Raw genomic sequence first — 13,859 nt, forward strand, 5'->3', positions numbered from 1 at the left:
TATGGGTGCATAACAATATGGTTTGGACGGAGGATTATCATAATGCCGTTCGTGATGAGGATAATGATATAATGAGAAAGAAAATGTAGGATTTACGTAATAACTGTGGTTTACGTCTCTTGTTATCCCCCGTGATATTTTAAGGCTTAGATTAGCATGGCTTAACCATGGGCTTACCAGCCTCTTGGCCCCGGTGGGTAGCCGACATTGGTATTATATTGCTTCTTCCGGGGAGAGTACAGAAGGCCCAGAGCTATTTCAAGGTTGAGCATTACCACCGCTCTCTTGGCTCTCAGCTCGGTATGAACGTAAGGCGTGTCACACCGGCAGGCAGGGGTCGTGTGTCGGATCTTTGCAACGTGATGCGTCACTGGTTGGGGGTCGTGTCGGACCATTCAAGGCTGTGACGGCCCTTGGAGATTGCTGCGTCACACGGGTCTGGGGCTGTGTCGGATCTTGTCAGGTTGTGACGGCCCTTGGATATTGATGCGTCACACGGGTCTGTGGGCTGTGCCGGATCTTGTCAGGTTGTGACGGCCCATGGAGATTGATGCGTCACATGGGTCTGGGGGCTGTGTCGGATCTCGCCAGTTGACACGTCAGACCAGCCATGATCGTGTCGGATACCTGACGACCACAAGACTCCGGACTCCTCGGGGCACTTGTAGAGGTCACGGGGCACCTGTAGAAGCCACGGGGCACCTGTAGACTCAATGAGAGCAGTACAACCTCCACAGGGTACATGTAGACTTAAGGGCACCTGTAAACTCAGTAAGAACACATGTCCGTGTCTGGAGCCTCCATCGTAATAAAGAAAGCATGTAGACTTAATGATGGGGCATGTTGACCGCCCGGGGGCACATTTAGACCCCATGGGGCACATGGAGACTCATTGGGGGCACATGGAGACTTAGTTCGTGTAATAATCACATCATCAGGAGAGACACAAGAGAGAAATATTACAGTCAGTTGATATACCACGAAGAGACGTAGCTAGGACGCCATTTGGTAAACATGTGATTGTCCAAGATTGGGAACTTATCGTGTTTCATTTTCCCCGTGAACTCATAGGAATATCTTGATCACGCGCAAGATTGTGATCCTTTCCAATATATATATATGCACACACACACACACACACACACTCACACACACACACACACACACACACACACACACGACGGGGCTCTTACAAAACCCAATGGGCGATATCCCTGGGATCCGTGAGGGGAGTGTAGGGCTTCTTAGATATTCATGGATCCCACGGGAGCAACTGTGGGAACTATTGTGTATTTTTAGTTCAGGCAGGATACCTCCTGTGACTCGTATTAACGCCTTTGTAGGATCCGACGGAGGAGGAGGAGGAGGAGGAGGGTCCGACCGCGTTTGGGACCCAAGAAAGGAAGGAGGTGTGTGGGACTCCTCTCATTTTACGACCCTGGTCAGGGAGGAGGGCGCTTGTTATACCCACCTTGGTGCCATGAGGCGCAAGGGAATCGTTCACGACGCTTGACATGGGAGGAGAGGCGGGTAGGGGAACATTATAGGGTTCGCTGGAAGGGGATGTCGTCCGGTTCTAAGACCTCGAGGGTGAGGCGAGGCAAAGCGTGCAGGACCCCATGGGACTGGGGCTATCAGCAGTAACCCACATGAAGGCAGGTAGAAATTCCAGGCAGGGGACCTGTGTCTGGTGGACTCCTTAATGCAAGGGCGGCCTCGCAGGGTTCAGGAAACAAGGTTTTTTGTAGGGGACACAAGATGGAGAAAAATGGGGGGGGTTTTGTAGTCCAAACATGATGGAGAAGAAAAAAGATGCCTTTATAGGGCACGGAGGGTGGAGAAAAAATAGGGAGGCGAAGGAGGATGTAGGCTACACAGGAGGGTCATTTGCAAGTCAGAAGACGAAGAAAAACAAGCGTTTATATTGGCACCGAAGCGGGTTATGTAGTGTGCACGGCTTAGAGGAGGGAGGCCTTTGTTCGACCCGTAGGAGAGGTGTGTGTGTGGGGGGGGGGGGGTGGCAGAAGAGGCGGTTGTATAACCTGCAGGAGGTGAGGTGGGAGGCTGGGGCTCCCAGGATCCCGAGGGAGCCAATATTGAACACATGAGGGGGGAAGGTGAGGTGTTGGAGGGAGAGGGGGAGACAGAGGAAGGGGGAGTAGAGGGAGTATTTATTGCTGCTACGGAGTTTTGTGGCGTTGGCGGGTGAGGTCGGGGCGGGAGGGAGGCGGTGTTGGCGGGTGAGGTCGGGGCGGGAGGGAGGCTCTTGTTGGGTATTGACCTATGTCAAGCCATCATCACTCGTGTTATGCAGCGAGGTAGTGGGACGCTCGCACACATATACAGTAGTGGTAGTATGTGTGTAATAAGGGGTGGTACATGTAGAGTGGAGGTAGTACATGTTTGGTGGAGGTAGGACATGTATGGTAGAGGTAATACATGTAGAGTGGAGGTAGTACATGTATGGTGGAGGTAGGACATGTAGAGTGGAGGTAGTACATGTATGGTAGAGGTAGTACATGTAGAGTGGAGGTAGTACATGTATGGTAGAGGTAGTACATGTAGAGTGGAGGTAGTACATGTATGGTAGAGGTAGTACATGTAGAGTGGAGGTAGTACATGTAGAGTGGAGGTAGTACATGTATGGTAGAGGTAGTACATGTAGAGTGGAGGTAGTACATGTATGGTAGAGGTAGTACATGTAGAGTGGAGGTAGTACATGTAGAGTGGAGGTAGTACATGTATGGTAGAGGTAGTACATGTAGAGTGGAGGTAGTACATGTATGGTAGAGGTAGTACATGTAGAGTGGAGGTAGTACATGTAGAGTGGAGGTAGTACATGTATGGTAGAGGTAGTACATGTAGAGTGGAGGTAGTACATGTAGAGTGGAGGTAGTACATGTATGGTAGAGGTAGTACATGTAGAGTGGAGGTAGTACATGTATGGTAGAGGTAGTACATGTAGAGTGGAGGTAGTACATGTAGAGTGGAGGTAGTACATGTAGAGTGGAGGTTGTACATGTATGGTAGAGGTAGTACATGTAGAGTGGAGGTAGTACATGTAGAGTGGAGGTAGTACATGTAGAGTGGAGGTAGTACATGTAGAGTGGAGGTAGTACATGTATGGTAGAGGTAGTACATGTAGAGTGGAGGTAGTACATGTAGAGTGGAGGTAGTACATGTATGGTAGAGGTAGTACATGTAGAGTGGAGGTAGTACATGTATGGTAGAGGTAGTACATGTAGAGTGGAGGTAGTACATGTATGGTAGAGGTAGTACATGTAGAGTGGAGGTAGTACATGTAGAGTGGAGGTAGTACATGTATGGTAGAGGTAGTACATGTAGAGTGGAGGTAGTACATGTATGGTAGAGGTAGTACATGTAGAGTGGAGGTAGTACATGTATGGTAGAGGTAGTACATGTAGAGTGGAGGTAGTACATGTAGAGTGGAGGTAGTACATGTATGGTAGAGGTAGTACATGTAGAGTGGAGGTAGTACATGTAGAGTGGAGGTAGTACATGTAGAGGTAGTGCAGCGTTGTTAGAACTAATGATTAAATGCTTTGTCGTTGAGAAGTGTCAGGTGTGCACCATTGAGCGGCAGGTAAAGAACAATTGCTCACTGAAATTCTGGTTTTCAGGTGAGCCATTAACTGGAGCGAATTAGCTCCCTTACCCGTCTTGAGCACGACCGACGTTACGACCCTTTGATGATGGCCTTATCCCAGACCTCACCCTTAAGGGTCATTTCCAAGGCCAGACCATCGTACATAAAGGCCGTACCTCTGTGCTCAACATGGTCCGACCGGCCGATGTGGGTGTGTTTGGCGGCCTTCATCGTGATTGGTGCGTGTTGTAACGATCTCGCCTCTCATTGGCCCTCCTCGTGCCGTGCTGTGCCGTCATTGGTTACTTGGGGAGGCGCGCGTGTGGGAGAGCGTTTTCCACCGGGGAGACGCGGTGACACCAGCTGTATTCTGGTAATGATCGTTGTACACACGTTCGTTGACCTGGTTTCATTTATATGCTTTAGAATGCTCAAAAGACCTGTGATCGTACAGTGCTTCAGTGTGGTATATTTATCGTAAGCAAGGCTTTGAGTGGGACGCTACAATTCACGACCACTGGGTGGTGTCATCTGCTCAGTGGTCGTGCCGTCTACTCAGTGGTCGTGTCATCTGCTCAGTGGTCGTACCGTCTGCTCAGTGGTCGTGCTATCTGCTCAGTGGTCGTGCCGTCTGCTCAGTTGTCGTGCCGTCTGCTCAGTGGTCGTGTCATCTGCTCAGTGGTCGTACCGTCTGCTCAGTGGTCGTGCTATCTGCTCAGTGGTCGTGCCATCTGCTCAGTAGTCGTACCGTCTGCTCAGTGGTGGTGCTGTCTGCTCAGTGGTCGTACCGTCTGCTCAGTGGTCGTGTCATCTGCTCACTGGTCGTACCGTCTGATCAGTGGTCGTGTCATCTGCTCAGTGGTCGTGTCATCTGCTCACTGGTCGTACGTCTGCTCACTGGTCGTACCGTCTGCTCACTGGTCGTGCCATCTGCTCAGTGGTCGTGTCATCTGCTCACTGGTCGTACCGTCTGATCAGTGGTCGTGTCATCTGCTCAGTGGTCGTGTCATCTGCTCACTGGTCGTACGTCTGCTCACTGGTCGTACCGTCTGCTCACTGGTCGTGACATCTGCTCAGTGGTCGTGTCATCTGCTCAGTGGTCGTGTCATCTGCTCAGTGGTCGTGTCATCTGCTCAGTGGTCGTACCGTCTGCTCAGTGGTCGTGTCATCTGCTCAGTGGTCGTGCCTTCGTGCTTCACCGGTTGAGATGATCTGTTCGGGTCGCGCGGCGATTACGTAAACCAGTGGTCAGGCGACATTTGTAATGTTTGAACTGGCTATAAAAGACAGGGCGGGGGAAAGTACTCATACAGGTATTTCAAAAGGCCCTGCTCATAGACTCGAATCAACCATTTACCTCTAGTACAAGCAACGTTCATGTTTCTTGAACTGGGATGGGTATGGCTAGGCATGTTATGTAGTCTGAACATTTTTGTTGAACTGATAAAAATAGTGAATGGCGCCTGTTGAGTGTGGACTTTTTGAGACACCCTGTAGAATAGGTTTGCGTGCGGCAGGTGCCTTGATGCCGGGACTGGCCAACTGTTGTTACATCAGAGTTACATGGTGGAATGTGCTCTCAGCTGACCGCTGTGGCGCGTGGAAAACGGGATTATTGATTGAAGAAGATAATTTGGCGGGAAGCCAAGCCTTCCTTCCCCCCTATTATCACGCGCCTGCGCACCCGCGCCTTGGCACCAGGACACGCGACCACCAGACGTATGAGCACTTTGGCGCCAACCCACCCGCACTTATTATCTGGAAGGAAATGAGCTTCTAGACTCTGTGTGTGTGTGTGTGTGAGAAGGACTTGGGAGTCAGCATCGTTCCTAATCTTTCACCAGAGCTTCACATTTGGGGAAAAGTATAGGAGACAGACTGTCTTCCTTGGTTGATATTTGAGTAGCTTTCAAGTATAATTGTTAAGGAAATATTTAGCATGCTGCTTATATCCCATATCATATCCTCATATCCGTTGGCTAAAACTAGACTTTGCTTCTCAAGTTTAGTCACCAAACCTAAAGAAGCACAAAGAGCTAATAAAGTCCATAGGAGTGCAAAAATAACCGTTCGAATCGTATCTTAAGAATATATATATATATATATATATATATATATATATATATATATATATATATATATATATATATATATATATATATGTGTGTATATATATATGGTATGTGGAAGTGATGAGCTGGTGAAGCCTTAGCGATGCGTGGCCGTGAGGAATGTAGTGACCTTATTATATATATGCGAGTCCCGTTACTGTGTGTGTGTGTGTGTGTGTGTGTGTGTATGTGGCTAGGTTTCCGGTCATGAACTCACTGGTAATGTCATATTTCTGTCACATAGCGTGTGGGGCTTTCCCAAGGCCGTCTACATTAACTGTTTCTTCGCTGTGTCCCAACATGTCCTTAAATCGGTTGTTAAAGACGAATGGTTCCGTATCTTCTCCGAGTCTTCCCTAACCTAACTTTCTATTCGTAGAGTGGATTAATATCAACATCATGACTACTATACAACACCCCTAGCGTCAACGGTTACCGGACTCCGCCTAGCCTGTGGTTCCACCGCCTGTGGTCATTTCGGTTACCCCAGCCAGCTAGGCTGTACTATCATTATTGCGTTTTTTTCTCACTCCTGAGAAAGTCCATTATTTCCCTGCTGGAAAGAGGGATTTCTGCAGTAAAGACTAGGACTCTATCAAGAAGAAATGGGTTCTCGGGGTAGTTATTATTAGATAGATAAATAGTCTATTCTTCTTTGCTTCGGCTGTAACATATCGTTGCGTCCAGGGAGAGCAAGCAATATTGACAACTTCGGCGTTGTTGCTCAGGTAACATGAGCGATGTCCCGCTCTGCCGTAGGTTTAAGCGCTAACATTATTTTTTTGAGCATCATTCCCTCCGTGTGGCTATGTCATGTGAATATAAGAGTTATGTTACATGACCCATGTATACAGCATACTTCGTCTCGTTCGGGTTTGGGTAAAGAAGGTTTATTGTTTACCAAGATATTTTCAGGGAATTCTAAAAAAAAAAAAAAAAAAAAAAAGGATATCCACAAAATGCTATCCTCAGAAAATATCCATTAGATATATCCTGCTTAGGAGGTATGCTGTAAAGATGACCAGACCAAAATATCATGAGTATATGGTACGCTATTTTGAGGTGCCCATTCTCCTGCTCGTGTGGCAACGCTGGGCAATATCCTCGGTGTGACGCGAAACTTTGGCAGCACTGCCTCCTCATGGACCGCTTCACATGATTAGTAATTAATGGCTGGTTGAGGTAATTAGCGACAGACGGCCGTCAGACGGGTGCTGCCATCAGCCGTCTCCATTACCGTCAGCTGGCTGGGAGTGTCAGCCTGGTTTATTGTCAATTAAGAGGCAGTATTAGGCCCTCAAGGGTCAGGTTAAAGGCTTGGCCATCGTATCCAAGAGCCGTACCTCCTTGCTCAAGGATGATCCTGTCGTGCTCGAGGGCCGTACCGTCTTGCTCAAGGATGATCCTGTCGTGCTCGAGGGTCGTACCTCCTTGCTCAAGGATGATCCTGTCGTGCTCGAGGGTCGTGCCGTCTTGCTCAAGGATGATCCCGTCGTGCTCGAGGGTCGTACCGTCCTGCTCAAGGATGACCCTGTCGTGCTCGAGGGTCGTGCTGTCGTGCTCAAGGATGACCCTGTCGTGCTCGAGAGTCTTACCGTCTTGCTCAAGGATGACCCTGTCGTGCTCGAGGGTCGTGCTGTCGTGCTCAAGGATGACCCTGTCGTGCTCGAGGGACGTACCTCCTTGCTCAAGGATGATCCTGTCGTGCTCGAGGGTCGTACCTCCTGACTCAAGGATGATCCTGTCGTGCTCGAGGGACGTACCTCCTTGCTCAAGGATGATCCTGTCGTGCTCGAGGGTCGTACCGTCTTGCTCAAGGATGATCCTGTCGTGCTCGAGGGTCGTGCCGTCTTGCTCAAGGATGATCCTGTCGTGCTCGAGGGTCGTACCGTCTTGCTCAAGGATGACCCTGTCGTGCTCGAGGGTCGTAAGGTCTTGCTCAAGGATGATCCTGTCGTCCTCGCGGTTCGTGCTGTCGTGCTCAAGGATGATCCTGTCGTGCTCGAGGGTCGTACCGTCCTGCTCAAGGGTGACCCTGTCGTGCTCAAGGATGACCCTGTCGTGCTCGAGGGTCGTACCGTCTTGCTCAAGGATGACCCTGTCGTGCTCGAGGGTCGTACCTCCTTGCTCAAGGATGATCCTGACGTGGTCGGGGGTCGTGCTGTCGTGCTCATCTTTTGTCAGCTGTGATGGGATGTGGGTGGAAGGTTGTCAGTTGAAGTCAGCGTGACTTTTGACTTTTGCCTCAGGAAAAGCCACCACTTCTGTGTCAGCAATGATAATGTCAGGAAAGACCACCACCTCTGTGTCAGCCGTGATGGTGTTAGGAAACGCCAGCAGCTCAGTGTCAGCATTGATGCGCTGCTTAAGTGTCAGTTAAGGATCAGCTGTCGCTGACAGCATTTGACAGCACAGCGCCGTCAGTTAACATGGTTTTGTGAGCTTTCTTCATAGTTACAGCAATTACTGGACTGTTAGAAATACTATATATTTTTTTTTTTAACCTCGACTGGTGTATATATTCAGGTTGTGCGTTTTCTTTGAAATTATCTGTTGTATTTTCACAATCTGTTGTAAGTAAACTTACAACCCCTATCGTCCCGGCTAGCTTTTATTTTTGGATATTGTATTTTATCTTGGGTGTTATGTTGTGACATCCGCTCACAATTATTCTACAGCTGTTATGTGTAATGCACCGAAACCACAGCTCCCTATCCACATCCAGGCCCCACGAACCTTGCCATGGTTTACCCTGGACGCTTCACATGCCCTGGCACAGTCTATTGATAATACGTCGACCCCTGTTTACCACATCGTTCCAAATCAATCTTACCCGTGCATGTCTTTTACCCTCCAACATGTTTAGGCCCCAGTCACGCAAAATCCTTATTACTCCATCCATTACTCCATCCTTCTATCTCCAATATCTTTTCCCCTTTCTCCTTGTTCCTTTATCAACCATGCCTCACTTATTCTCTCCGTATCTCCAAACCATTTTTTCACATTCTCTTCAGCTCTCTCGATCACACTTTTTTTTTACTACCACATATCTCTCTTTCCCTTTCAATATTTTGCTCGATCAAACCACCTTACACCTCATATTGTCCTCAAACATTTCAGTTCCAACACCTTTCTCTGCAAATCCTTAACTACTGCCCGTGCCTCACACCCATATGATATTGTTAAGACCATTACTATTCCTTCAGATGTAATCATTTTGACCTTCCCCTCTCCACAACATTCTCTCTTCCCACACATTCTTTAGCGCTTCCAGAACCTTCGCCCCCTTCTGCCACCCTATGACTCACTTCCGCTTCCATGGTTCCGTTTGCTGCCAAGTCCACTCCCAGATATCTAAACCACTTCACTCCGTCCAATTTTTCTCCTTTCAAACTCGCACCCGAACTGATATATATATATATATATATATATATATATATATATATATATATATATATATATATATATATATAGGTTATATTTCAGTTCATATATAAAACCAATTAAATGTGTCGAGACATAAGTCAGGAAACAGAGACTATGGTATAATTAACTGTATTCTGGGAAGATAGTCTGTTGATCATTTCTATTACTTATCCAAGGATCGACTGGTAACAGAAATAGCACCAGTCAGTTATTACCGTTGACTAGTGATTATGTAACATTGATCAAATGAGTCATATATTGTTAATGGACTGCGATTGGGAGATATGCATATTACTAACCAAGTATTGCTGTTGACTTCTGACTGGGGAACATATGACCAGTCATATACTGATAATGTCCGATGATTAGGAAGCCAAAGTCTTTCTAAATTATCCTCACTAACAGATCCTGAACACGTCATGATTGGTTGCAATTGATATTTCCAACTATTGTTAGAGAATCACCGTTAATTACATCGTTTAGATCCTTTGTTTAGGCGTATAACGGTACAGTGAGTATCCTATTGTAATGTGCAGGTGTATCTCATTGTAGTGTGCAGGTGTATCACATTGTGGTGTGCAGGTGTATCACATTGTGGTGTACAGGTGTATCACATTGTGGTGTACAGGTGTATCTCATTGTGGTGTACAGGTGTATCACATTGTGGTGTACAGGTGTATCACATTGTGGTGTACAGGTGTATCACATTGTGGTGTACAGGTGTATCCCATTGTAATGTACAGGTGTATCCCATTGTGGTGTACAGGTGTATCACATTGTGGTGTACAGGTGTATCACATTGTAATGTACAGGTGTATCCCATTGTAATGTACAGGTGTATCCCATTGTGGTGTACAGGTGTATCACATTGTGGTGTACAGGTGTATCACATTGTGGTGTACAGGTGTATCTCATTGTGGTGTACAGGTGTATCACATTGTGGTGTGCAGGTGTATCACATTGTGGTGTACAGGTGTATCACATTGTGGTGTACAGGTGTATCTCATTGTGGTGTACAGGTGTATCACATTGTGGTGTACAGGTGTATCACATTGTAATGTACAGGTGTATCCCATTGTAATGTACAGGTGTATCACATTGTGGTGTACAGGTGTATCACATTGTGGTGTACAGGTGTATCCCATTGTAATGTACAGGTGTATCCCATTGTGGTGTACAGGTGTATCCCATTGTGGTGTACAGGTGTATTGTAATGTACAGGTGTATCCCATTGTAATGTACAGGTGTATCACATTGTGGTGTACAGGTGTATCACTGTGGTGTACAGGTGTATCACATTGTGGTGTACAGGTGTATCACATTGTAATGTACAGGTGTATCACATTGTGGTGTACAGGTGTATCACATTGTGGTGTACAGGTGTATCACATTGTAATGTACAGGTGTATCCCATTGTGGTGTACAGGTGTATCACATTGTGGTGTACAGGTGTATCACATTGTAATGTACAGGTGTATCACATTGTAATGTACAGGTGTATCCCATTGTGGTGTACAGGTGTATCACATTGTGGTGTACAGGTGTATCACATTGTAATGTACAGGTGTATCACATTGTAATGTACAGGTGTATCACATTGTGGTGTACAGGTGTATCACATTGTGGTGTACAGGTGTATCTCATTGTGGTGTACAGGTGTATCCCATTGTGGTGTACAGGTGTATCACATTGTGGTGTACAGGTGTATCTCATTGTGGTGTACAGGTGTATCACATTGTGGTGTGCAGGTGTATCACATTGTAATGTACAGGTGTATCCCATTGTGGTGTACAGGTGTATCACATTGTGGTGTACAGGTGTATCACATTGTAATGTACAGGTGTATCACATTGTAATGTACAGGTGTATCACATTGTGGTGTACAGGTGTATCTCATTGTAGTGTGCAGGTGTATCACATTGTGGTGTGCAGGTGTATCACATTGTGGTGTACAGGTGTATCACATTGTGGTGTACAGGTGTATCTCATTGTGGTGTACAGGTGTATCACATTGTGGTGTACAGGTGTATCACATTGTGGTGTACAGGTGTATCACATTGTGGTGTACAGGTGTATCACATTGTAATGTACAGGTGTATCCCATTGTAATGTACAGGTGTATCACATTGTGGTGTACAGGTGTATCACATTGTGGTGTACAGGTGTATCCCATTGTAATGTACAGGTGTATCTCATTGTGGTGTACAGGTGTATCTCACTGTGGTGCACAGGTGTATCACTTGGTGCACAGGTGTATCTCACTGTGATGTACAGGTGTGTCACATTGTGGTGTACAGGTGTATCACATTGTGGTGTACAGGTGTGTCACATTGTGGTGTACAGGTGTATCACATTGTGGTGTACAGGTGTATCACATTGTGGTGTGCAGGTGTATCACATTGTGGTGTACAGGTGTATCACATTGTGGTGTACAGGTGTATCACATTGTGGTGTGCAGGTGTATAACATTGTGGTGTACAGGTGTATCACATTGTGGTGTGCAGGTGTATCACATTGTGGTGTACAGGTGTATCACATTGTGGTGTACAGGTGTATCACATTATGGTGTACAGGTGTATCACATTGTGGTGTACAGGTGTATCACATTGTGGTGTACAGGTGTACCACATTGTGGTGTACAGGTGTATCACATTGTGGTGTGCAGGTGTATCACATTGTGGTGTACAGGTGTATCACATTGTGGTGTACAGGTGTATCACATTGTGGTGTACAGGTGTATCACATTGTGGTGTACAGGTGTACCACATTGTGGTGTACAGGTGTACCACATTGTGGTGTACAGGTGTATCACATTGTGGTGTACAGGTGTACCACATTGTGGTGTACAGGTGTATCACATTGTGGTGTATTCTTGGGCATGATGGCGTGGCGCCAACTTTGACCTTAACCCTTAAATAAGGAACAGGTGGAAGGCCAGGCACGTCATACCGTCGTGTTCAAGAGTCGTACCGTCGTGTTCAAGAGTCGTACCGTCGTTTTGAAGAGTCGTAATGTCGTGTACGAGTCGTACCGTCGTGTTCGAGTCGTACTCTCATATTCATAAGTCGTACCGTCGTTTTGAAGAGTCGTAATATCGTGTTCGTGTCGTACCGTCGTGTTCAAGAGTCGTACCGTCGTGTTCAAGAGTCGCACCGTCGTTTTGAAGAGTCGTAATGTCGTGTTCGAGTCGTACCGTCGTGTTCAAGAGTCGTACTCTCCTATTAATGAGTCGTACCGTCGTTTTGAAGTCGTACCGTCGTGTTCATGATAATTCACCTCGTCAGCATCTTGAGTGGTTGTTCCATTAGCTTTCAGCTGCGAGTCGAGCAAGTGAGCGCCGCGCTCCGCTAGACAGACGATCCTCCTCCTCCTCCTCCTCCTCCTCCTCCTCCCGAGCAGCGTTACGTAAGCGCGCCACAAGCCACCTGAACCATTGTTCCTATATATAGTTACATATTCACACCCTCTCTCCTGGCCGCGGCGGCCCAAGGATGAAAAAGGAATGTTAAAAGGGAAAAATTGTCGTCAGCACTTAGATCTAAAGTGATTGTAAGAACGAGAAAAGTCTTTGATCACCACGGGAGAGGCGGGAGAAAAAATATATGGAGTTTACTCGAAGGGAACTTAACGGAAGTCGGTAAACGCGAGAGGAAAATATGGGGCGTTGCGTGGCCTCAAGTTCCCTCCCTGGCTATAAATACCCGGCTGTCAGCAGCAGGAGGGACTCGCTTAATCCGAGATGGATGACACTTGCCTCTTAGTACACATTTGGATCTTGGACTTTTCTTATAGCTTTCCTGCCTCAGGACGGCATTGCGTCGGGTCTCTTAATAACGCTCAGCGGTCACATGCATCAGGCATGAGGGACGTAGTTATATGATAAATCGATTTGTGACGTTGGAAAGATGTGGTTAGTGTTCGTGGTCAGAGCGGAGGAGGGCATAGGTGTAGGAACCTACTTTCAAGACGGTTGCAAAGTGGAGTAAAGTTTATAGTGAGCTTTGAAGTAGTGGGGTTAATGCGATTGTATAGTGTTTGATCCAGTTCGCAATGGAATTGTATTCCTTGGTGTTGAGTTTGTTATGGGAAGGAGGAATCTGCGAAGGTTACGTAGGTTTTGAGTTGAGTGGCTGGGATTTTTTTTTTTTTTTTTTTTCATCCCAGGAGGTTGATGGTTGGCTATGGCGTGGGTTGGGTGAGGGGTGTAGTGCCCGTGGAAATAATTGGCTGTCTAGCATTTTGACATGGGATCGTAATGGAAGTATTTTTTTTTCGTAGTGCAGTTGTTGAATGAGTGAGGAAAGATTGACCAAGAGGATATATGTGTCGGAGGTGGAGGGAACGAGGAGAAGTGGAGGACCAGATTGGAGGTGGAAGGATGGAGTGAAAAAGATTTTGAGCGATCAGGGCCTGAACATATAGGATGGTGAAAGGCGTGCAAGGAATAGAGTGAATTTGGAACGATGTGGTATACCGGGGTCAGCGTGCTGTCAGTGGATTGAACCAAGGCATGAGAAGCGTCTGGGGTAAACCATGGAAAGTTTTGTGGGGCCTGGATGTGGAAAGGGAGCTGTGGTTTTGGTGCATTACACATGACAGCAAGAGACTGAGTGTGAACGAATGTGGCCTTTTTTTGTCTTTTCCTGACGCTGCCTCGCTGGGGCGGGGAAGAAGAAGCTATTTCATGTGTGGCGAGGTGGCGACGGGAATGGATG

General features: G+C 47.0%; 1 protein-coding gene across 4 annotated transcripts in view; it reads left to right on the forward strand.

Moving 5' to 3' along the window:
- The window catches only part of LOC139766683 (glutaminase kidney isoform, mitochondrial-like), a 440,343-nt gene that overhangs the window by 118,781 nt on the left and 307,703 nt on the right, over nucleotides 1-13,859 (forward strand). Inside the window, exon 1 of one of the 4 annotated variants that reach the window (XM_071695600.1) lies at nucleotides 3,961-3,980. The exons of the other annotated variants lie outside the window; for them this stretch is intronic. The gene's annotated coding sequence lies outside the window, so the exon portion shown is untranslated. Of the gene's footprint in view, nucleotides 1-3,960; nucleotides 3,981-13,859 lie in introns of those variants that run through there. 4 annotated transcript variants of the gene reach the window in all.

The sequence above is a fragment of the Panulirus ornatus genome, chromosome 58 (assembly GCF_036320965.1).
Source record: "Panulirus ornatus isolate Po-2019 chromosome 58, ASM3632096v1, whole genome shotgun sequence".
Lineage (NCBI taxonomy): Eukaryota > Metazoa > Arthropoda > Malacostraca > Decapoda > Palinuridae > Panulirus > Panulirus ornatus.